At 40.5% G+C, this 24,737-nt stretch overlaps 1 protein-coding gene across 9 annotated transcripts in view; it reads left to right on the forward strand.

The window, feature by feature from the left end:
* ENOX2 (ecto-NOX disulfide-thiol exchanger 2) overlaps positions 1-24,737 on the forward strand; it is a 273,070-nt gene that overhangs the window by 180,333 nt on the left and 68,000 nt on the right. The window contains exon 1 of one of the 9 annotated variants that reach the window (XM_081792314.1): positions 14,087-14,329. The exons of the other annotated variants lie outside the window; for them this stretch is intronic. The gene's annotated coding sequence lies outside the window, so the exon portion shown is untranslated. Of the gene's footprint in view, positions 1-14,086; positions 14,330-24,737 lie in introns of those variants that run through there. 9 annotated transcript variants of the gene reach the window in all.

Genomic DNA, 24,737 nt, shown 5'->3' on the forward strand with positions numbered 1-24,737 from the left:
TCAATTTTGAATATTTGTGGGGGTCATATCTTTATGTCCCCAGCACCACCACTTTCATCCACACCTCCAAAACTGGCAAAAGAGAGCAAAGAAACTGAGGATGTTATGACAGTGTGATTTTTAGTAAATAATACTACAGAAATAATAGTAGCTAACATATATGGAATTTCTACTCTTTGCTGGAAACCTTATTCATTCCTCATAACATTCTATAATGCACATACTATTATTTCCATTTTGTAAATGAGAAAACTGACTCAGAGGGGTTAAGTACCTTGTTTATGGTTAGTGGTAAATCTGGGAGTCAAATTCAGGTCTTGATCGTAGGACCCATCTTAAGCATTAGGCCACCCCTCCTCTCAATACCACTTCTTCATGTGTCAGATCATCCAACCACCCTGGCTAAAAACCAGTTCTCTAATCTATAATCATAATAATGACAGCAACAGAGGACTAATTCCTGTTTTGAATGTGAAGGCAAGTCTTTACTGGTTTATAGTAATGGTTTATTACCATTGGTCTTCTCAGTCTTCAGGAGGAAGTTCTAACTGGAGCAACAAACCCCTCATATCACCTATTCTACCTGTCCCCATCAGCTGCTACAGTATAAACCAGCAAACTGCTCTGAGGCAGTGCTCCATTTCTCATTCCATTCTTAGCAATGTGATCCTTTTATGTGTATATGTGTGCATATATGTGGAGGATAGAGGGAAAGAGGGAAGGCTAGTAAAGGTTTAGGGGGACTTTGGCCTCCAAGTGTATGCTGGAAATTTCCCAGTGATTGAGCAGGCTGACTGATTAACCATGATGCTTTTAGTGTCTCCGAATTTGATCTGGGTCGGTGCTTCCTAAATTCTCCAAAGATGATCTTGTATCATGTACAGGGAGCATTTTAGTTGATTGTCAGACCTTGAGATTTACATTTCCTTATTCTCTCCTATTTAACTGCTTGCCTTCCATTTTGCATTCATTGAGTTTTGGGGAGGCAGTATTGCAGTTTTAGGTGGTGGGAGGGTCAGGGAAGCATAAAGGCATAAAGAGAACAAAATTAGAAAGGTAGTGGTTAATTACCAACACGTGTCTGGGAAAATGCTTTATTGGAATTCAGAAAGAACTCAGCTGCACAAATCCATGAGTAATACAAAAATTATGATGATGTTCTGTCACTGATAAAAACCATTTATCCTTGTGGCACTTGAAAAACATCCTGACATAACAACTCCAAACACCTAACTTCTATCCTGAGGTTTCAGAAGTTTTTCCAGAATTCAGAACATTGCAAGCTGTCTGGAAATTTCTATAAATGCATTCACAGGAAAGCCAAGTCAAAAACAGAAAATATTTTATCTCTGGCCATGGAGGAAACAACCCTGAACTTTGAAAGAAGGATTCTGTAGGCAATCATAGAGATTTTGAGTTCAATATTCATCATTTTTTAAAGAGGGTGGTCATTTTGAGACTGTCTTCACAGATACGCACTTCTCCTTTGGAACACCTGAACTATGGAATTTCAAGTACAGTTTGAATTCGGAATGATCATAAAGCCTTTAAGTCTCATGACCCAAACACTCTTCAGGCTCCACTTGCCTTTCCTATCTAGCAGGTTCTTTCCTCCTCATTAAAATAATTCCAACAGCTAAGAGGTCATGGTGTCCTAATTCATTTTCTTTCATGGAAAGCAGGAAAGAGAAGACATCTACTGCCTCCTGAAAAATTAAGATGCTCTTTTCCCTTTAGACCTTGTTTCTGGGACAAGACCATCCTTCTTACCTTCAGTCCCTTCCTTTGCCCTGGGAATCATCTTACTTTGAGATCTAGGAAGAAGAAGCTACCTGTATTGGTCTGGGGAAAATCAGGAAAGAGAAAACAACACAGTAATCTGAACAGAGAAAGTTTAATATAAGTATTAACTATAACAGGAGATGGCTAGTAAGAAGTAAAAAGAACTGTAAAAATGTGGGAATAGTAGAGATAAGGTGCAGCCACTATATGCACTGCTGAGTTAGAACAACCAAGGTGCAACGCCTTCCCCAGGGATGAGATCCAGTAGTAAAGGATACAGTTGTGGCTCACTGGATTTAGCAGAGAAATTGTTGTGGTGCTGTGCCAACATAACTCGCTGGAATTGTGCCTCCTGGAACTTTATAGAAATATGCCCTGTGGAACTTCTGGGAAATCTATTCTCTACAGTGCCAAGGAAAGCTGCTCACTCGGAGGGATCTTAGCATAGGCACTTCACTATAAAACCACCCGAGCAAGGGGTACTGGGAGATGCTGCTTGATGCTGCTGATTACCATGTACTACAGGAACTTCATGCTGGGAAAGCTGCAGGTACTGCAGAAACCTGGGGCTGGGGAAGCTGTGTGTGCTGCTAGAGTGAGGCACTGGGAAGGTGGGTGTTTACACTGCAGGAGCCTGCAAGGCAAGCACACCAGCACACTGGTACCAGCAAGAAAAACCCCTTCCTTCTGAAATGTTTCTCTTGTACCCCCTACTGACAAAGCTTAACACTGTATCAACTGACAAATGCAAAATATTTAAAGGGCCCAGAACCCTTTTCAGAGAGCAAGTAACAAGGGTGAATTTGGAGTAAGAGGCAATACGTTGATAACTTGCACATCGACCCAGCTCAGATAATAGTAAGTCTCTAATAGGTCCTAGATCCAGCTCATGTTCTGAGTGGTCTCTCATCCTCTTATAATTAGGGAATAGAGGGATAGAAATCAGTTACCCTCTGTCTCCCTATGTCTTTAAGCACCCTTCCCCACATCCTGTGTAAAACCAGCCCCCAGGGAAAATGGTAGCTCTAGCTCTAGCTCTACTATTCAACGTCTCCTGCTCTACTAAATTCAAGTTACCCTCAACACTTTGTTCTCCACCTACCTTCAGTGTACCAGTTGGAATGGGGACAAACATTCACCAAATGTCTGACATATGTCACATGGCAGTAGAGGTGGTAGAGTTCAGTGGTTAAGAGCCTGGGCTTTGGAATCAGGCTTTGATTAGAATCTTCTGCCACTTACTGTCTCTGTGATCTTGGGCAAGGTCTTTAACTTCTGTGAACCAAATGTGAATAAAGATAGTCATACCTGCAACTCAAGAAGGTTGTGAGGACTAAGCATAAACAATGTACCAAATATAATGCCCAACACTTAGGGTCAAAAGAGAGAAACGTGTGTTCAAATCTTGGCCCATCTTTTACGTTGTGAAGTCTTTAAGCAAGTTACTTAAACTTTCCAGACTCACTTTGCTCCTCCATAAGATGAGAATCAAAATACCTGCTTCATAAGGTTGTTATGAGGGTAAAATGCATATAAACTGCCTAGTGCAGTAATATGCAGAGAGAAGGTGCTCAATAAGTGGTAGTTATAAATAGAGGTGTGTCCCCATCGGGCATTATACATCTGTTAATTTGTTTACTGCCTATTTCCTTTGTGTTCCCTACACTCACCCTAGCCTCTCGAATCCAGTGCTTCTGCCTGCAGAAGGAGCACGAACAATATTCTTGACCAGATGACTGCCTACTGCAGGGACCCGACAGACATTCCTCTTAGCCCAGAGGCCCTCCTGAGATGGAGATGGAAGGGCTTAGTTATTTATTCTGGCTTATGACAAAAGATCTTCATCTCTTGGCAAAGAACTAATTTCCTTAGTAGTTACACAATTGCTTCTTTGAAGTTGGTCACACACCAGGGGAAGAAAGAGCCAACTCCCAGACCTCTAAATCATCCTAAAATTGAAGTCTCATTCTACTCCCGGTCATTAGAGAGAAAGTAGGAAGAAAAGGGAAATGAGACTAAATCTTTTTGAAAAGAGCACGTTTTTCTAATGTCAGTGCAATATGCCCCTGACACAGGACAGACCAAATGCCACATACAGACTCCTCCTTTATTGAAAAAAAACTTTAGGTGCTTCACAAGCAGCCATTTATCCTCATGTATAAATATTTGGTTGATCTACTGCATAAGTGAAATCCCTGGGTAAGACATCTTAACCGTTGTGTTTGAAACTCACACAACTTAGTAGGAGGCAGGGGTAGGCATGAAGATTGGAGGAGTCTGACTGTCCAATCAGTCTCTCCCACTGGGCATGCTTGTCAGAGCTCTTCTATGCTATGGGCCCCCAGCCATTATTTGCAGTGTATATTCCACAGGCATTAATCATACCCAAGGAACCTCTGCTTCACAAGGAAATCTTATAGACAAGGAATAAGGCTTTACTTTACTGGAGATCTCTTTATATTGCAGTTGATGAGGACAAAAGGCACCGTTTAGGGGATATTTCCTTGGAACTCACAAATAAAGACTTGTAGCAAGTCCTTTGCCTCTGAGCTAGTATGCGGCATGCCATTTGAAACTGTTTAGTAGTATGTGCCCCAAGTTTTTTTGTCTGTCCAGCTTGCAGTCTGAGGGGTGTCCCAAAAAGTAAGGCATACATGATGCTCCTGTGATTTTTTTAAACATAAATTTGTGAGAATTCTTACTTTCTCATTTGATGCTGTTACTAAGCAAAACTCTCATGCTTGACTCTCTAGCACCAGAGTGTGCCGAACACCTCATGCCCAATGTGATTGCTTAGACATTCCCTCCAGGCAGAAATTGTGATTCTGACTCACCCTTTTACCCAGCCTGTACCTAAGTATCTTGTAGCTGGCATTTGCTCTCAAAAGATAGTATAGCTGCAGGCCATCACCTCTAGAGAAACAGGAATTGCTCACCTTGCCAATTTCCCACATGTCCTATCTAACTTTCTGAGCAATTTCACTAGCATTCCTACAAAGGAAACTTAACACTAACTGGCAAAGACAAGCTTACCCAAACGGAGACCTTGGAACACAGCTGCTCTTCTGGCAGAGAGGCAATTGCTGCTCATGGTGACACAGCTCTGCTGAGTGGGCACACACAGGTGAGAATGGGTGACACAAGGTACCCCAGCAGCTACTGGGTGTTGAGGGGGAGTATATCTACCACCCAGAGACCTGGATATGGGATTAGGATAAAAATGATTTTATAACTTTTTTTTTATTTGAGAGAGAGACAGAGAGAGAGAGAGAGAGAGAGAGAGAGAGAGAGAAAGAGAAAGAGAGTGAGTGGAGGAGAGGGGCAAAGAGAGAAAGAGAATCTTGAGCAGGCTCCATGCAGAGCCCAACATGGGGCTTGATCCCATGACCCTGGGATCATGACTTAAGCTGACATCAAGAGTCCAACATTCAACCAACTGAGCCACTCAGGCACCCCTAGCATAAAAATGATTTTAAAAGAGCACAAAAACATGACACATTTGTTTACATTGATTCGAATGGTTTGAAGGGAGAGTTCTTTATTTTTCAGCCTCTGCCATTGTTTTAATTTTTTTTTTTTTTTTTTTTTTGCTTTCTCCACTCAAGCAGAAGACAGCAAGGACAGCTCCTCAGTCTCCCACCATATGTCTCTGCTTCTTGGCTACCCCTACCTGACTCACCTTCTATTGCAGGGGGCGGAAGAGCTATAGATGTTAGGATTTGTTTTTCTTTTTAGGCTCAAAAATTCTTTTAAAGGGAAAAAACATGTTTAACAGATAAAAAGTGACTAGCAGTTCATACCCTGGGAAGACAGAATAAGAGAAGATAGATTAATATTTCTGTAGGAAAGGTTTTTTCATGTGGGCTTAATATAAGGAATAACTTTGATCATAAAGATTTCCATGAGGATTAAGACAATACTTAAGGAGATTGCAGCTGTGGGTAGGAGTATCTGCTTCTTTATACTGCATGTTTGGGTAAAAATAGGTCCTCTACCTCCAGGCTGATATTCAGACAGTGTACGCTGAATGGCTATATCAGTTTAATAATAGTGAATAAAACTCCGGTACCAGTTGGTAAATAGTTACTGCCAAGAACCCCCTAAGTCATCACTGGGTACCCTGGCCAATAAATAATCACTGCCCAGATCCCCCTAAATGACCACCTGTCACACAGGCCACCCTGATCCTCCTGGTATTCCCCCAGGCTTCCCCATTGTCTAGCAATAATGGATTGACCTCTGGCACAGCCAAGGGGCCTCCTGGACCCTGCTCAACTGCTGAGGTTCAGTGTCCAGTTCTGTTTGCTCATGCCTTGCTGCTGTTTGAATATTTTGAATATACTGTCTGGTTCCCCAATTTTATCCCCATGACTTGAGATCATTTTGGAAGACAGAGCTAACGAGCTTACCAGGGGTATCCCTAGTAGAGGTTATTGCTCTTAGGTAGGCTAAGCTTAGTTAGTGAAAGAAAAAAATTAATATGGAGAATATTAACAAGATTAACTTGGGGAGCATTTTTAGAAAAGTTACAGAAAGCATTTCTCTTTAAAAACATAACCAACAAGTCCTGTGAGCCACCATTATTGTCAGGCAATCCAATGCTCTCAGCAGATTAAAGTAGGTAAAAACTGATATAGCACTATACTGGCTATTTCTTCATTCACTATGCCATATCCTGGGGGTAAGTTAACAGTATGTGAGGTACCATTCCTGCCCCAAAGTTCTTAAATCCTGCAGCGGAAATATTGCAGGCACCCAGTTAACTATTCATACAAGGTAAAATGCTAACAGGCATTTAGAGAATCACATGAGTGCTAAGTGTCTCTTAGGTACAAAGTCAGCATACTTTCTGTGGAACCCCCAGACTAGAAAATGTTCAGTTCCTGTGAAACAAAATGAGGGGGTTCACTTAGACAAAATCAGATTATCTCTGTAATATTATATTAGTACTGACTCTGTGATGATGAGTAATATCTATTAAAAACTTATTGAAATCAGTAGAATGATGCAAAACAGAGCATTGCAGGATTCCTTCTGTTCCCATGATGGAAACATATTGGATAATTTTGATTCACTTATCATCTTCTATGAAATTATATTTGCTAATAGAATGCAAACATCATTGGCAAAGAAAGAAGAGCAGAGATGAATCATTATGATGAATGTTCAAATAAAGAGCATCAGATTCAGGAAGTTACATTATTATATTGCCTAAATAAAACCAACCACGATTTCCCACTGTGAACAATCTTAGGCCTTTATATATAACACACTTGTTAAAGTGCAGCAACTGGAACACTGATTCCTCCTGGGTAATGCTGGGGTTGGTACTACTGTTGCAGTGGCCCTCTGGAAACCTCACATTGTTTTCCTGTTTGAGGTTCTCTTAGCCCTCTTGGGTAAGATGCATTCTTTGTAATTTGTTGGTATCTATTTGGCTTTCTCCATTTCTTTTTTTTTTTTTAATTTTTTATTTTTGGGAGACAGAGACAGAGTACAAGTAGGGGAGGGGCAGAAAGAGAGGAAAACACAGAATCCGAAGCAGACTCCAGGCTCTGAGCTGCCAGCATAAAGCGTGATGTGGGGCTCAAACTCATGGACCAGAAGATCATGACCTGAGCTGAAGTCAGATGCTTAACCAACTGAGCCACCCAGGAGCCCCTGGCTTTCTCCATTTATGATTAGCAATCTCCTGCCCCAAACTTTCTACCATGAGCTGGAATGGGAAGGGGAATGTGGAAAGATGGCATGTCTTGTACCATCTGCAAACCCACTCACCTTCCAGCCTTACCCTGGGATCTCTGGCACTTGCCAAATGGCTTCCCTGTATGATAAACTCGAAAGGATTGAAGTTGCATCTGTGTGTGGTAGGGAATGGGCTCTCTTCAGAGAGAGCCTCATGTCAGACATGAGGTTTGTCTTACTCTTTTGCCTCATTCACGGAATCAGTTCTCACTGAGTGCCTACTGTGCACCAAGTGTAGCCTCTTTCACTTTATTCCTAGAAGTCAATCTGCCTTTCTTTTCCCACATGGTTTGGCCAATTCGTTGGGGTCCTGAAATGTATCAACCTCAGTTCTCCCCTCTGATGAGATTAAGTGGAATTTAGTAATCCCTGCTAAATTGTCTTGTGACTCTGTCACATGAATAAAGTCTATGGACTCTAGGGTAGAGTGTAAGCATCAGATTAATTTTACTACAAAGGTCAGGCAGCTATCCTGGCATTCTGTTTTGCTTTGAAGGTTAGTCACTGCATGCTTGACCCAAACCTTCCTGTCTGAGCTGTATTCAAAACAGATTTCAAGATATAGCCAGATTGAAAAACAGACACTTGGAGTAAAAGACTGTGTACTCTGACCCCACTGGAAATAGCAAGCAGCTTTAGTGATTTTATGTGTATATACAATACATCATCATCTCTAGGAGGTGATGAGCACTAACCTCAGCACCTCTTGCTCCCAAAGCAAATGTATGCTCATCTTTTCCACCTAGCTGCTCATGTCAGAGGAAAGAAATATTTCTTCCTAAATGACTTCTAAGCTTGCTTGCCCGGGAAGTGTTGCCCCTGGGGAAGCAGGACCTATCAGAGGAGTTTGGCTCAAAAAAGACATAATCGTATTCAGATAATGGCAGACACCTCCATCCTGGTTCCCTTTAACCTTCATCTGTCTTCCTAATTTCCCATGGGCTCTCTCTTTCCAGCTCACCTCCTTTGGCCAGCCCTGTTGTGAGTTCATACACTCCTGATGTATGTGTCTAACATACTTGTCATTTTGAGTTCTACAAGTAACATTCATGTAATAACTTGCCATTTATATTCCTGGAAAAATCCAAAGATTGGCTCTGAGGCTATAAAGTTGCATCCAGTCTATTGTCAGAACTACAGTACCTTGAAGCTGTAGGGGCTGGAGTCACAAACTTCTTATAGCATGATACTTCCTTTGGGCATAATTGTGGTCTACTTCAAATTTCCTACAAAGAGATAGTAGTGGTAGAGGATAGGTCCTATAGAGGGAGATATAGTCTTGTTGCAATTCTGAATTTAATTCTCCTCAATGAGAAATTCACAAGTAGATGTAGAGAAGCTCTTTAACCTGTTGCTTCTTACGATGTTCAGCTTTCACATGTGACAGTCACACTGCTGACCACTGTGTACAGCATAATGTGCGTATTCAGTGGTTGGTTTTCTAGAACAATCTGCAGCTTCTGCCCAAGTCTCCTACAGCCAGTTGTATTTGTAAGACAAGGCAAGGTGAGGTATGTAGGCTGAGACTGTGGAGCACAGGAAAATGCAAAGTGAAGTGGGTCAGGAAGGCATCATTTTGAATGCTGTTGAATACCAGCTAAGTCACTAAAACAGATCCAAAATGCTTTTTGTCAGGAAAATTCAATCTCTCTTTGCAGAAACCCTATGAGTGGGCTAACGCTTTACCTGCACAAGCACACAAGTCAGACACCTTCATTTCTAAAATACTTTTCTAATACATTTCTAAAAACTTGGCCACTTCATATGCCTAACAGCTAAAATAAGAGTGGCCTACAACACAGACTGTCTACCTTCCATGTGCTCACCAGAATACTCCATCTCAAATTATCTGCCCTCTAGCTCTTAGCTGTACATACAGACAATGCCAACCAGATGTACTTGCCTGAGTAACACTGTCCCCAAGGAAGTAAGCCCTATCAGTGGAGTTTGGTTCAAAATTGACAAGATCAGGGTGCCTGGGTGGCTCAGTCGGTTAAGCATCCAACTTTGGCTCAGGTCATGATCTCACTGTTCATGGGATCGAGCCCTGCATTGGGCTCTCTGCTGTCAGCTCAGAGCTGGCTTTGGATCCTCTGTCCCCCTCTCCCCGCCCCTCCACCGCTTGCCCTCTCTCTCAAAAATAAACATTTTTTCAAAATGACATGATCATATTAAAATAACGGCAGACACCTCCATCCTGGTTCCCTTGAACCTCATCTAATTTACCTCATGCTCTCTCCTGTTCATCTCCTTTGGCCACCCCTCTTGTGAGTACATTCACTGTTGATAGAAGTGTCTAATGCACTTGTCAGCTTAAGTTCTTCTAGTAACATTCATGTAGGAATGTACCAACATCCTACCGTTCGGGTTTTCTCATTCTTTTCCTCTAATGAGTAGGACAAGCAGGATTGTCACTTTATACTTAGGCTTTTTATGAGTTTTGCTTGGTCTTCATATTGTGTGTGAATCTGCTCACCTCCACCCTCAACTAGATCATACACTCTCTGAGAGAGTAACAGTCTTTTACTTCTCTTGTATGTTTTTCAGCCACTAACAAAAACCATAAGAGGGGCTCAAGAAGTACCTTCATTCATTCATTCGTACAACTAAGAAATACCATCCAAATGGATTATACTAGTTTCTGAATTCAAGTATACTCTTTTTTTCCTCTGAGGTTGTATTGTAATCTACTAAAGTTAAAAAAGGTTTTCTGTGGTTCTGTGCTCTGTACTACAACCAGATATTCTAACTGTAGTGGCTTAAGGATTCTATGCTTTTCACTGCAGCTGAGAAAGTGACTACAAACTGATCCACTGCATTCAGTAGGTGCTGTTGTCATCAAAAGAGCAGCCCAAAGCCCTTTGCTTGTATACCTTGGCTGCCCAACTTCTGTTATGGAATGGTGGTACCACCTCTGCTAATTTTCACTTAACCTCTCCATGCCTCCCTGTTTTCTTCAAAAAAGCCCATCAATATCCACCTGCCTTCCAGGGATGTTTTGAGGACATAATGCTGATAAGAAAACATTCTCTGTGAGAGAATATTGATGACAGTTGTTGTGTAGCCACAAAAGGAGAGGGCACTCGGCAGTAATTGGGGGCCATGTTTAGCCACCCAACCACCCATTATCGTTAGTACTCAGATTGATTCTAATGCATCATAATAATGCAACTTGTAATCCACATGTGGGGGGGGTAATTTATTGTCAGGTGGCGATTGTTAGTAATAACAAGCTGTTTGAACATATTCAGAACATAGTTGTACACATCTCTTGTTTTTCTTCCTTCCTTTGTTTGCAAGTCTAATTTTATACCCTTTTGCCTCTCTGATTTTCTCCTTTTACACTGTATATTGTATTATTTTTATTCTTTAAATAAGCTTAGTATCTCAATGAACAGCTGGAACACAGGAGACTGATTTGGAAAAGCAGTTTAAGAAACAAAGTCCAATTTAAGGATGGTGGTGGATTTTATCACTCAGCTTTATTAATGGACCTCATTCCCACTGTATCTTCTTTCCCTAATGCATTTGTATAAAAGCTCTTGCCTCTCTCATTAACCCCTTTGGCTGGTGTTAACTCATTCCTGGGCATTTGTTGCCATAGCTGCAGCCGTCCCTCAGCTGGATCCCTCCTGTTAGTCCCTGCAAGGGCCATGAGGGGCTGGCCTGCTTGTTCCAGGCGTCAGCTGTTAGGCGGAGGGCAAGAGCCTTGCAACCTCAGAGGTCAAACTGTCTGTCCCATGTACTTAAGCTCTGTCTATAGTTTTTTTTCTTAGCAGCAGATGGGCATGTGGCTGTCCAGCCTCAAGGCTGGGAAACGTGTGGGAACATTACCAACACCCTTCTCCCCTCACCCCCTCCTGGGCACCCAAGCAGATAGCCTAGCTCCATATTCAAAAAGATAATCGATATTCCCCCAGTGTTGCTTGAACGTCTTCCTTCAACACCTGCGGCAGCTGTGGGGAATCATGCGAAACTTTCGTCTGTTCGCTGAAATAATTGCCAGCAGTTTTATGGAACGTCTCTTGTGTGTATTTTTGCCCATTTACAGATTTGATTATATCATTTGCAGAACGGAAACGTGGCTTTTCACTGCTTACTCTCATTCTCACACATCTTCAAGGAGAAACCCTTTTATTTTATTTTATTTTTTTTTTAATATATGAAATTTACTGTCAAATTGGTTTCCATACAACACCCAGTGCTCATCCCAAAAGGTGCCCTCCTCAATACCCATCACCCACCCTGCCCTCCCTCCCACCCCCCATCAACCCTCAGTTTGTTCTCAGTTTTTAACAGTCTCTTATGCTTTGGCTCTCTCCCACTCTAACCTCTTTTTTTTTTTTTTTTTTTTTTTCCTTCCCCTCCCCCATGGGTTTCTGTTATGTTTCTCAGGATCCACATAAGAGTGAAACCATATGGTATCTGTCTTTCTCTGTATGGCTTATTTCACTTAGCATCACACTCTCCAGTTCCATCCATGTTGCTACAAAAGGCCATATTTCATTTTTTCTCATTGCCACGTAGTATTCCATTGTGTATATAAACCACAATTTCTTTATCCATTCATCAGTTGATGGACATTTAGGCTCTTTCCATAATTTGGCTATTGTTGAGAGTGCCGCTATAAACATTGGGGTACAGGTGCCCCTATGCATCAGTACTCCTGTATCCCTTGGATAAATTCCTAGCAGTGCTATTGCTGGGTCATAGGGTAGGTCTATTTTTAATTTTCTGAGGAACCTCCACACTGCTTTCCAGAGCGGCTGCACCAATTTGCATTCCCACCAACAGTGCAAGAGGGTTCCTGTTAAGGAGAAACCCTTTTAAAAACAAAATGGAAATGACATGCAAATGGTTATGTTAATATCACACAGGCAAAAGTCAGGACCTTCAGAAGGTTCCTTAGGCACAAACTGATCACGTGATGAGCACATCTTGCATACATTTCTGTTTGAGTTACCAGCCAGAACCGTCCTATGAGAAATGACTAAGAAGAGAAAATGTTAGATGCCTGTAATGTGTGACTACTTTCTGCCCTAGGCTCCAACACTGACGTAAGCCAGAGCAAACACAACTCCCACACACACAGATTGGGCAGGTACAGTGGGATTTGAGGAAGATGTTTGAAGGTGGAAAGTTTCCATGTAGACCAGTAATAGAGAGTTAGAAAAGAAAATTTAATTTTGTTTTCACTGTGCCAGCTTTGCCAGATAGCTGGCAAGGGTATATCTGTGGATTAGCTCCAGATTTAGAAAATTCATATCTAGTCCTTTACCTTGACTTTGACAGAATTTATATTATGGCATCAACAACAGCAGCAGAATAGCTGCATCATTAACAACTAACATTTACAGTATATTACAGCTTGAAAAACACTTTTAGAATTAATATCTCTTGTCTAACCATCTCACCAACTCTGTAAGATCAATTTTATATAGTTGTCTGCATTTTTGTGAAGAGGGAACCAAAGCTCAGAGTAAGTAACTTGCGTGAGGTCACACAGCCAGTAAATAGCATAGTCTTCTGACTCCAGAACCCTGAAATACCCATGCTAGGCAATACATACACTCCTGTCACCCTGCTCTTTAGCCCACTGCCACTTCCGTGTCCCCAGACCTCCAGGTAAACAAATCAAGGTCCATGCAGTGATCTGCTTGAAAAACAAAAGGATGGGGCACCTGGGTGGCTTAGTCGCTTAAGTGTCCGACTTCAGCTCAGGTCATGATCTCGTGGTTCGTGAGTTCAAGCCCCGCATCGGGCTCTGTGCTGACAGCTCAGAGCCTGGAACCTGTTTCAGATTCTGTGTCTCCCTGCCCCCACCCCTCGCACTCTATCTCTCTCTTAAAAATAAAAAATAAACATTAACATTTTTTAAAAAAATTTAAAAAAAAGAAAAAAGGAAAGTAGCCATATTGCAAAAGAATTACTGTGTTTCCATATGGGTTCACAATTAAATGATATCTTTAACACTCCTGTTTGTTCATAGATCACAGACTACTAGACAAGCTGAACCAGGCGGGCAGAGAAACAAAGGAAAGGGGAGAAATGTGAAAGAGAACAGCACAAATTAAAGCTCCCAGCAACTGGAGAATCCTTTAGAAATTCAGATAAAAGAAGAGGTAGCATCATCATAGGTAGCAGCACTGTAAGGATACACAAGTAGTGATCGACACAAACTTCAGAATAGTTCTTGCCTCTCAGGGGAGATGGAAAGAATTGGGAGGGGCACGTGAGGTCTTTAAAAGTTATAATTATATTGTTTTTCTTAAACCACATGTTGGGTACATAGTTTTCGTTGCACCATTTTTTTAGACTCTACATTTGTCTCTTATAAATTCCCCTTTGTACCTACCTACTCAATATTCAATTTAAAAAATTAGAAAAAGATAGTGTGAGTCAGTGGACAAATGGGATTTGATATACAGAAATTAGCATTTTTAAGGAAGGTAGCCACTCTTGAAAGCTAGTTGCACTTTAATTTAAAAAAAAGTAACCATTTTGCTCTGACAGTGTCTCCCAGTGACATGACAGTTAGTCTTTCAAGAAGAATTATGTGTGGGGAGGGCATGCTTTCCCACAATTTTCCCAGGATCTTTGGGCATTTCGGCTGCCTTGCCCCTCCTCTCTCCTTTCCGACAGTGAACTTCCAGCTTCTGGGAGGAGAAAGAACAGTGGCACAGATATTTGGAAATTTGAAGTTAAGTGCTTGAACCGTAGCCACAGATTTATGGATTGTTACCCAAAGACTTATCTTTTGGCTTTCCTTGGTGTTGGACCTGACAGAAAATGCAGTGAACAGGTGAGCTTGTATATTTTTGTCTCTGGTTGGTTTCTCTCTGACCAATCTAGGCATGCTGTAAGCACAGGCTGACAGGAATTACGGCTTTTCTTCCATGTGGAAATAAGTGGATAAGCAAATACTCCCAGCCTGATTTTCTTTCCAATTCATTATTTACAGGGAATTCACCCTCTGTAATCATTTTCAAATCAAATTTGCTCTACCAATCCCTGTAAGATTTGCTCTGGAGATCATCACCAACCTATATATCTTTTATTTTTTAGCAGCTTATGCCCCCTCCCTGTTAATGCCAATTAAAAAAAAAAACAACAAATGGATTAAAGGTGATGTCACTAGTTGCCTAGAGATTCACTCAGGAAGAAAATTTAAGTTACAACAGAAATGGATAAAAGGAAGGAAAGCCAATAACTCATGCACGTTTGCTATCTGGACTACTATTGGTGTATTAAAATAGTCAGGAGAACTATTGAATTAAATGAGGAAAAATATATCATATGTAAGATAGATTCCAGGAAAGGCACTATTATTAATACCGTCCCAGAATCACAAACTGACGACCAACGCACTTACATATGGATTGTCCCTGGAGCAGGCTGACACAGTGGGTGCCCTCTGCCCAGCTGTCAGAGATCACAGCTTATGGCCATAAATAACTCCCTTTGTCTTATTGGAAGGATGGCCATGAAAAGCAAGCTCTCCTGCCTACCCCATTGCCTCCCATCCTCATGATGGAAATGAAAAAGTGATACTAAGTAATGCTGGCCCTCTTCCACCACAGATGGGGTGACCACAAGTGAGAGCATGGATGTAAATGCCATCCATGGTTTTGGGAAAAAAAGCAAATGGGTTTTGGAAGTAGGTCTGATGAGTTTGGGGTATATACAGTGGAGGAGGAGGGTAACGTTGGAAAATATTTTGAGGATTTTATTAACGGTACCACTTTTCAAAAATGTAGCAGATGAGAAGCATATAGATTAGTCCTACTGTTCTTTCTGGCAGTGCTCTTGGTAAAGAACTGGTTAGAAAGAAGCCATATTGTTCTTTTCTGTGTAAATACATATCCAGAAGTGGCTAATTCCTGTACTGGTATTTTCCTGTCCTTTTCACAACTGAAGGGATTATAATACTCCCCCTTTTTTTCCAACCACAAATGGCCCCTGTTGTCTATAAGATATCAGAGTAATGCCCACTATTGTTACTATATTCACAATAATTACTAGTATTTCACTACCACTTACTGAGATAGCCACTGTAATGGACTTCTTCTCATATATTTTCTCCTTTAACCCTTACCACAGCCCTATGAGATAGGTACTATTACTGTCCTCATGTTTCAGATGTGGAAAATGAAAACCAGACATTAAGTCATCTTCCTAGCATCACACAGCTAGTAAGTAGAAGGCCAGGATGAGATCCAGTCCAAAACCATGATCTTTATGGTTATAACCCTATTTTTCCTTTATTCAGGGTCACACAGCCTTAAGGGTTAAGAGTTTATCATGCTTGGTCTGTCCAAAGGCCTGTTGGGGGTTGGTGAAAGTGTGTTGCAATTTTGAAAAAAAATCAATTACTTTGAAACATGAAGTGTGGGGTGGGGGCAGTGTGAAGTTCTGTATGGTACAAGCTATTGTTTTCTGATTATTTGTTAAATTGAGGTGGAGTTTAAAAACTTGAGTTAGGCTGCTTGTTGAGGTAAAGAAGCTAGAAAGGGGCCAGGGCTGCTGGCATAAGGCAGAGCCATTAGTCACTGCCTCCTGTGGCTGTATGTGTATATATAGCATTGCCCTTAATATTTGAAGATGACTCTGCTGAGGCAGCCAATTCTCAAACCAAAGTTCCCATTATCAGTAGGATTTAACACTTGACTTGTTTATAGGGGTCATGGCCAGTGTCCCACCCCTCTGACTTAGACCATGGCCTTGTAGTTAGTGTCTTACAAAGCAAGTCAAAAATATAGTCTAATACTCATCCTCCCAGAGTCCAACCAACTGGAGAATACAAAATGACTCTAGTTTTTTAATATTGTACTTTTAAGAGAGAGGAATAAGTAAACTGATATGGAAAATATTCTCCACCCATGCCCATCCCCCCCCCAACAAGGACAATTTCTGTTCTAGGTTTTAGACTTAGCACAAATACAGCCTTATCTCCTACACCTTTTAAGATAGTAGAGGTAGAGAGCCAAAGCATAAGAGACTCTTAAAAACTGAGAACAAACTGAGGGTTGATGGGGGGTGGGAGGGAGGGCAGGGTGGGTGATGGGTATTGAGGAGGGCACCTTTTGGGATGAGCACTGGGTGTTGTATGGAAACCAATTTGACAATAAATTTCATATTAAAAAAAAAGATATCCACAGTATCATCATAATTGGTTTGTCCTTCAAAAGCTACTTCAAAGACTTCTCCAGCTTAACATCACTTCCTCTATGCTTCTGCTCCCTCTCTACCACCACCTCTCCTCCTAGTAGAGTAACTGCCTCCCCTTAATATCTCTGTTTAACCAGTATCAAACTATGCAATAGTTTGTCTGTCTCTCCCACTAGTCTGTGAGCCCCTCAAAGGGCAGGGAAACATGGATTTTTCACCCCTGGTACCACCAAATAGTGCGTGGATTTAACATGTTCTTGAATTAATATTCAGAATGGATCCTGAAGCCCTGCCATAATCTCACTTAAAGATTCAGGTACAGCTAGCACTTACTGACCACCTGGGTTTTCACCACAACCTGGTGAAAGGGGTGGTATCATTCTTATTTATACATGGGGAGACTGAAGCTCTGTGTTTCTCCAATTTGTAGTGGGCATAAGAGATATCTAGGGTGCTTGTTCAACAGGCAGATTCCCCAGCACCACCCAGATGGAAACCTCAGCTGTGGACCCTGGAACTTGGCTAGTTAGCAAACATTCCAGGTGATTGTGATGCACATGATTGGACCACACTTTGACAAATACAGGTGTGAGTGATTGCGATACAGCAAGAAAATAGTGGAGCCAGAGTTGAAACTCAGCCCTCCTAATCTGTGTTGTACTTTCTATCCTATGGCAAGGAAGTATACTGAAACACGTTGAAAAAATTTTCAGCAACAAGGGCTAAAGTAAAATGGTTTGGGGATTAACCCCAGGACCATTTTTTTTCCTCCAAGAGACCTTGTCAGACTTCTAACAGCAGAGCAGAGGGCTGCCAAATCATCTCTTATGCAACTTACCTCAGGAAAGCACAGACCACAGAACTTTGGGAACTTACAGAATTTATGCTTCTCTTTGTTTTTTCTTTCTCTGTTTCCCCTCCACCACCAGCCACACCATTAACTTAAAGAGCATACTTAGTACCTGAACTGCAATTAGTTTATTGGTTAAATATTAAGATTTCTAATTGAAAAGCCGTAGCTACAACATTTGGGATCCTGACAGTAATATTAAAGTGTTTGTTTCAAAACTAGGAAAAGAAATGTGTGTTTTAATAGGCAATTAGCACAGATGTTCGAAGAGCTGGGATAAGGTAGCTTTTTTTGAGGCCCAATTATGCTTTCAGTGTTTTTTGTCTAAATATTAGGTAAGAAATGTGGAATGAATGCAATGATGCAATCTAAAAACTAGACGGCCATAGTCAACCATTCAACCAAGACCAGGGTAACATGAGTGCACTGGTATCTCAGAAGCCCAGAAGTCAGGAATGGGAAGGATGGACCATAGTCCAGAAAAGCCCAACAGAGCCTTTGTAGTGCAGCTAGCCCCTGCTTTTACTGACTGAGGAAGCCTCCAAGGTTCTAATGGTGGAGCCTGTTGGACTTCCCCTGCATCCAACCTCAACCTATTCTCTTGGCTCACATTCAGCTCATAACCTGGAAGTGACAAAGACTATTCCTGAGATTCTTCAGTCTGTGCCAGCCCACCTTAAAATAACAAAGGAGGCCCTTGGCTCCAGCTCAGAGAAGTGGGAGAAGAGACCCCCACAGGGCAACCAAATGATTTCTTTCTTAGTGGGAAAAAAAAACAAGGAAAAGATAAAGGAAGTGGGGTTAAGATCACGAATGAATATTTGCTCAGCATTTTTTATAGTATAGTGAGAGTATTATAGCTCAGTGGTTAAAAGTTTAGGCTCTGAAGCTATACTGCCTGAATTTGAATTTCAACTCCAGCATTAACTTCATCTGTGACCTTGAGCAACTTTCTAACTTCTTTGTCTTTCATTTTCCTCATCTGTAAAATGGGTATGAAAATATTACCAATCTTATAGGGTTGTTGTGAGGATTATATTATATAATACATATACAGATTTAAAACAGTGTTTGGCACATAATAAACATTTAATCAATACTAGGAATCAACATCGTTATCATTAGGTAAATAATACAGGTTAATAAACAGGCTAAAAGGTGTGTTGAACTTGCCTAAAGTCATACAGCTAGTAAATGATAGAGCCAAGAGTTTATTTTAGATCTATCTGGCTCCAGGTCTGTATTTCTTCCACTGTACCTTGTTGCCTTTATAAATACAGGATATATGCTGTGAGCTCCTTGGAGAAGTGCATGCCAAGAACTGTGTCTTTCTTCTTCCTTGCTACACCCTACCCCCACTGCAACTGCCATCTGGAGGGCTGGCTTAGCACTCTAGCTTCTTATAGATCTATTTAAAAACCTTTAATATCCTTGTAACTGCCCCAATATGGAGGTAGCTGTCTCCAGGACCCTCCAGCTTATAGACTAAAACAATGAATCATCCAGGATAAGGGTTAGTTTCTGAAAGGACTCTCTACCCCAAGGTTCTCATCTGCATACCTTGAGGATCAAGCTATTGTCTCCTACCCTGCCCATGTGATTACTTACAATATAGACTAGCATAAAACCTTTCCCTTTTGTCTCTCCCCCACCTCCTCTCCTCTTCCCCAAGGAAGAATATGTTGTGACATCCTGATCCCCTTGAGTGGCTCTTTGATCCATTCTTGGTAACACTCATAAGGAAATAAAGCCCTTGCTTGTCTAATAGCATCATCTCTCTCAAGCTGCGTGGGAGCTTTCTCTTACAAAGGCTGCTGTCAGCTCCCTCACCCCGCATAATCATGATGCAGACTGTGGCGTCACTGCTGGTGACGTCTGTGATCGGAGAGAGTGGGATGTGCCCCGAGCTTCAGCACCTTGTTCACAAACAATGATGGATTGTTAATTTTCAAAGAAAATGAAGAGGGATTCAAAATAACACCTGCAATGCACAATATATTGCTTCATGAGCAATAAATAACAAACAGAAGATAAAACCTTGAGCCCTAGGCTTAATGCAGAACCGAAACATGATTTATCTTGCTGTTTTCTTTCCCTTAGCCAGAGAACAGGAAGCACAATGTTATTCTGTTCTAGGATACCCAACCGTGCCCTTGTGCCATAATCTTTTACAACACATACTTCTTCAGTACCTACTGTATGTAAGGTCCTATATGATATGCTAAAAATGGTGTTTTCTTCTGTGTTCCATGCAAGCATTTTCTAAACTTCCTCTCTTTTGCCATGGTATTCCTAGCATTATTTACAGGACTTCCATGGCACTTGGACTCCCCACCATGAGAATCATTTCTTTGATGTGAAACATAAAAGTAACCATGCTAAAAATGTTAATAGATTCTTGGTGGGGAAGGCGGTCTGATTTTTTTTTAGTACAGTGGCATAAGCGAGTAGTACATCAACTAAAGAAGTTGGGATTGGCTGCACATGTGGTAGATGGGAAGGGACTGTGAAGAATCTAGGAGTATAAGGCACTCTCCAGTAAGAACACATGGACATAGGGGCACATGGATGGCTCAGTTGGTTAAGCATCTGACTCTTGATTTCAGCTCAGGTCATGATCTCACGGTTTGTGAGCCCCACATCAGGCTCTGCACTGATGGTACAGAGCCTGCTTGGGATTCTCTCTCACCCTCTCTCCCTGCCCTTTCCCTGCTCTCTCTTTCAAAATAAATAAATAAAAACTTAAAAAAAAAAAAGAACACATCAACATTGCTGCAGTAGAACAAGGTTTCTCAGCCTTCTCACTGTTGATATTTTGGGTCAGATAATTGTCTGCTGTAGGGGGCTGTCCTGTACATTGTAGGGTGTTTGGCAGTATCCCTGGCCTCTATCCACTAGATTCCAGAAGCACCCCCTACTTCCAGTTGTGACAACCAAAGATGTCTCCACATATTGCCAAATGTTCCCGGTGGGGGCGGGGGGCAAATTAGCCCCACTTAAGGATCCCTGCAATAGAGGACCTGGGGGATACCCATCTATGTAACGATGAGATCAGTAGCCTTCCCAGCTCAAATATTATATAACTTTATGATTTACCTAGTTTAAGATAGCATAGTGGTTAAGAGCATGAATTGTGGACCCAGACTGCCTGGGTTTAAATCAGGCTTCACTGCAAGCTGATTTTATGACCATTGACAGGTTACTTAACCTCTCTGCTCCTGTTACCTCATCAGTAAAATAGGGGTAATGAGAAGTCCTACTTCATAGGGTTGTTGTGAGTTATAGATTAATGTACATAAAGTGCCTAGAACAGTGCCTGGCACATAATAAGTATTAAGTAAGTGTTACCTATATTTAGTCTTGTTATAATTACTATCATTAACACTATTATTCACCATTTATCTAAGTCCTGGAATGTTGCAGAGGTCTGATGTTTCACCCAGCTTTGGACCACTATCTTGCTTCTGCAGAAATGACTAGAGAGTTAAGTCCACAGTGCATTACTACACAATGCAGAGATTTTATTTGGCTATAGGTCTATTAAATAGGCATTGCAGTTAAGCCCCACTTTGTACAATTGTTGAGTTCTTCCAGAGTTCACTTATTTAAAAGCACACTAACTGGCACCTACTTCTAGCTAATCACTGTAGAATATACAAAAGTAAATGAGATTTATATCCCCTGCCTTCAAGGAGCTAACAAAGATGGGTGCTACATGCACATTTATTTTAGTAAATATAATTACCCTTAAATTTTCAAAGAAATTATTGTCATTTCCTTTTTACCCATGAAGAATTTCTATGTGATGAAAATTATCTTCCTATCTCCAGATTTATCTTTCTCAAAGTTTGTATTTCTATAAGTATTGTGTAATTAAGTATGGTGATATTCTTATACTACCAGCATGTTAGGATTATAATACCTCAGATTATCACCATTTATCTTCCTCTTACTCTCTGTTTAAAATGTTGAATATTTAGTCCTCAGAAGAGACCGACTAAAAGAGATTTTATCTTAATACAACAACAGAGTGATATTCCATTCTGAATAGCTTGTCACACGCTATACACCTACTCTCTTCTGGGAAGAAGAATGTCTATACAGGACTCTCTTACATATATTCATATATTTCCTCATTCATTTATTTTAAATACTTTATTGAACATCTACTTTGTGTCAGACACAGTGTCTAGGCATGAGGAATAACAGGAGGAATAAGGGAATCCAGAGTCTAGGAGGAGAGACAGATATAGAAAGATTATAAAAATATAATGCAATAAGGGCTATTATAGTAATGTGTTCAATGAACTAGGGGAACACAAAAAATAAAGGGCTCTTTGGGAAGGAGTTTAGTGTGATGGATAAGACTGTGGACATTGGTACCAGAGCTGCCTGGGTTCATATTCCTGTTCTACCACTTATTAGCTATGTGATATTGAGCTGGTTACTTAAACTCTCTGTGCCTCTGTTTCATTATCCGTATATTATTATAATTCCTATATATGCTGTGTCTCTCAGTAGACTTTGAACCCTTCAAGGGCTAGGACTACTTCATTATCATCACCTTAACTATTGCCATGTTATTGTTACCACTTACCTAGTACTCATTCTGAGCCAGAAGCCATGCTAAATTCTTTACCCACATTATCTAATTTAATCTTCAACAAACCTATAAGGCAAATACTATCACTTTCCTAAATTCGTAGTTTGCCATTTTTCTCATCAAATCCAGTTATTTATTCATAGAACTTATCACAATGTATAATTATTTTATGTTTATCTGTATTTTAATATCTCCCTTCTGCACTAGAGAGCTTCATAAGATCAAGGATCGGCATGAGGCCTGTTTGACTCACCATAATGTCTTCAATGTCTGTGATGGTGCCTGGCACACAGAAAATGTACAATGAGTGTACAATAAATATAAAAGGAAGGCTGGAAGGTAGACCAGCAAGAAAAGTAAAGAGAAACATAATGAGCATATACTGTAGTCCAGAACCATCTGACTCCCAAACCCATGCTCTTGATCACTAGGCAGTGTTGCTTCCTACTCTTAACAGACTTTCAATAGATGTTTGTTGACAAAATCCTCTCTTCAACTTTGCACAATACTGTGTAACAAAATTATAGTAAGCATAAAAACCAATGCATATAAACCTGGACCTAAGAAAGAGAATTATGGGAGAGTGAATTGTCAGAGAAGGACATCTTTTGTCTTAATACAAGAGTATAGACGACGAGATGACACTAACATACTGAACTTGTTTCAATGGAAATAAAGGAAACAAATGAAATAACTCTACTACAGGATGTGTGTGTGTGTGTGTGTGTGTGTGTGTGTGTGTGTGTGTTGTCTTCAAGATCAAATAACTGACAATAATTGACTAGTTAATCAAGTGAAGTATAATATAAAAATAAACAGATGGCAATGATTTGATAATTATGGAGCGATACCAAGTTAAAATGGACAATTACTTCCAAATCTTTTACTCTTTTGGCACTAATGAACTCTTGTTCCAAAGTACCATAACTTCAATCAACTTACAGAGAAAGGATTCATTCACAACTCCTCTACAGCCCTTGACCTCATGAAGAGTTCCCACACAATGCAGAACAAAAAATGAGCATTGCAGGACACGTTCTTCAGACTTGGGTGAGGTATTTTGACAGCACTCGTACTTAACTTCTGAATATTCTTGGCCACTGCCAGTAAATGTAGGACTTATGGGCAAATGAGCAATCTCTTCCTTTAGTGACATGGGACCACTTTTATAAAATACTTAAAGAAATTGCTAGATGTCCATTTTTAGTCTAGAAAGTGAATCAGGCCCATTTTTAGTCTAGAAAGTGAATCAGGCCTGGTCTTAACTTTTCCACTATTAAGTGATGATTCCAAACAGATGTTCAACACAGCATATTTTGTTAGTTAAGACCTTAAATCCAGATTGTTGCCGGACAGAGATGATCATCTGGGATTTCCCTTTGAAAGTAAAAATGTATAAGCTTCCTTATATGTATGACTGTGCCTATATGGGAGAAAGATTATAGCCAATGATATCAAACTGAATTATCAGTTAGGTGCATTTATTTCTGGTTGTAAATCTAAATGAATTACTACATGTAAATTCAGTTGTCTTGGAGAGAGAATTAGTTTAGCAACTATGCCATCACTTTTAAGATAATTTATCTTTCTGAAAAGATATACAAATAATCAATGAGTGTCATTGCATGGATTTCTCATTGTGCCCAAAATCAATGTAGGTTGATTCATTCATCCAAATATTTCTTGAATACCTACTTTATACCAGACACTGAACTAAAAAATGGAGAAACAAAGACACCCAAACTAAGTCCCTGACCTATAGGAGCATGCATGCCAGCAGAAGAGAGACGTGTATTTAATAAGTGTAATTCAAGGCAGTCAATGATAATGTCCAGTTGATCTTGCTTCCTGGAATGCTTTTCAATCCTAATCCTCCTATCACTACCTGGAGGAAAAACCTATCCCTCCTTAAAGACTCATTTCAAATTATTCTTTCCCAGCAAAGGCTTCATCCTCTCCACACCTCCAACCCCAAACATCCTTCCCAAGTCATTCCAGCAGATTTAATTACTCCTTTTCTGTTCTCATAACACTTTACTCACAGTTTTACTGCAGTACTTATTACAATAATTTATATTAGGTTATATGTCATGCCTCTCATTGTATTGTGAGTTCTTCCAGAGAAGTAAATGAGTTTTGTTCATCTCTGTAACTCCTAGTCACTAGCACAGGATCTGGCACATACTAAGACTCAATAAAGGTTTGGTTTAGGGAAAAGGAATGAGAGAATAAACAAACATAAAAATGAAATTCTAGATAAAATGTTAAGATAACACATTAGGAAGGAGTGATTAATTCTAGTGACGTGGCTTCACAGACAATGTAACATTTGAGATGACCCCTGAAAACTGAGTAGGATTTGACAGGTGGAGATGAGTGTTGGGGAAGTGGAGGGAAATGAAAAGGCAGAACTCCTTAAGAATTTAAAAACTGAATTTATCATAGCAAAATAATGCTGTAAATTCCACATGGTTCTTATCTAAACCATCTGGTTTATGTAAACAACCTTAGCAGGAACTCTCCTTGCTAACATTTTAACAGGCACTTTGAATTAATATATATTTTGAAAATAGTAACACTGTGCTGTGT

The sequence above is a fragment of the Panthera onca genome, chromosome X (assembly GCF_046562875.1).
Source record: "Panthera onca isolate mPanOnc1 chromosome X, mPanOnc1 haplotype 2, whole genome shotgun sequence".
Taxonomy (NCBI): Eukaryota; Metazoa; Chordata; class Mammalia; order Carnivora; family Felidae; genus Panthera; species Panthera onca.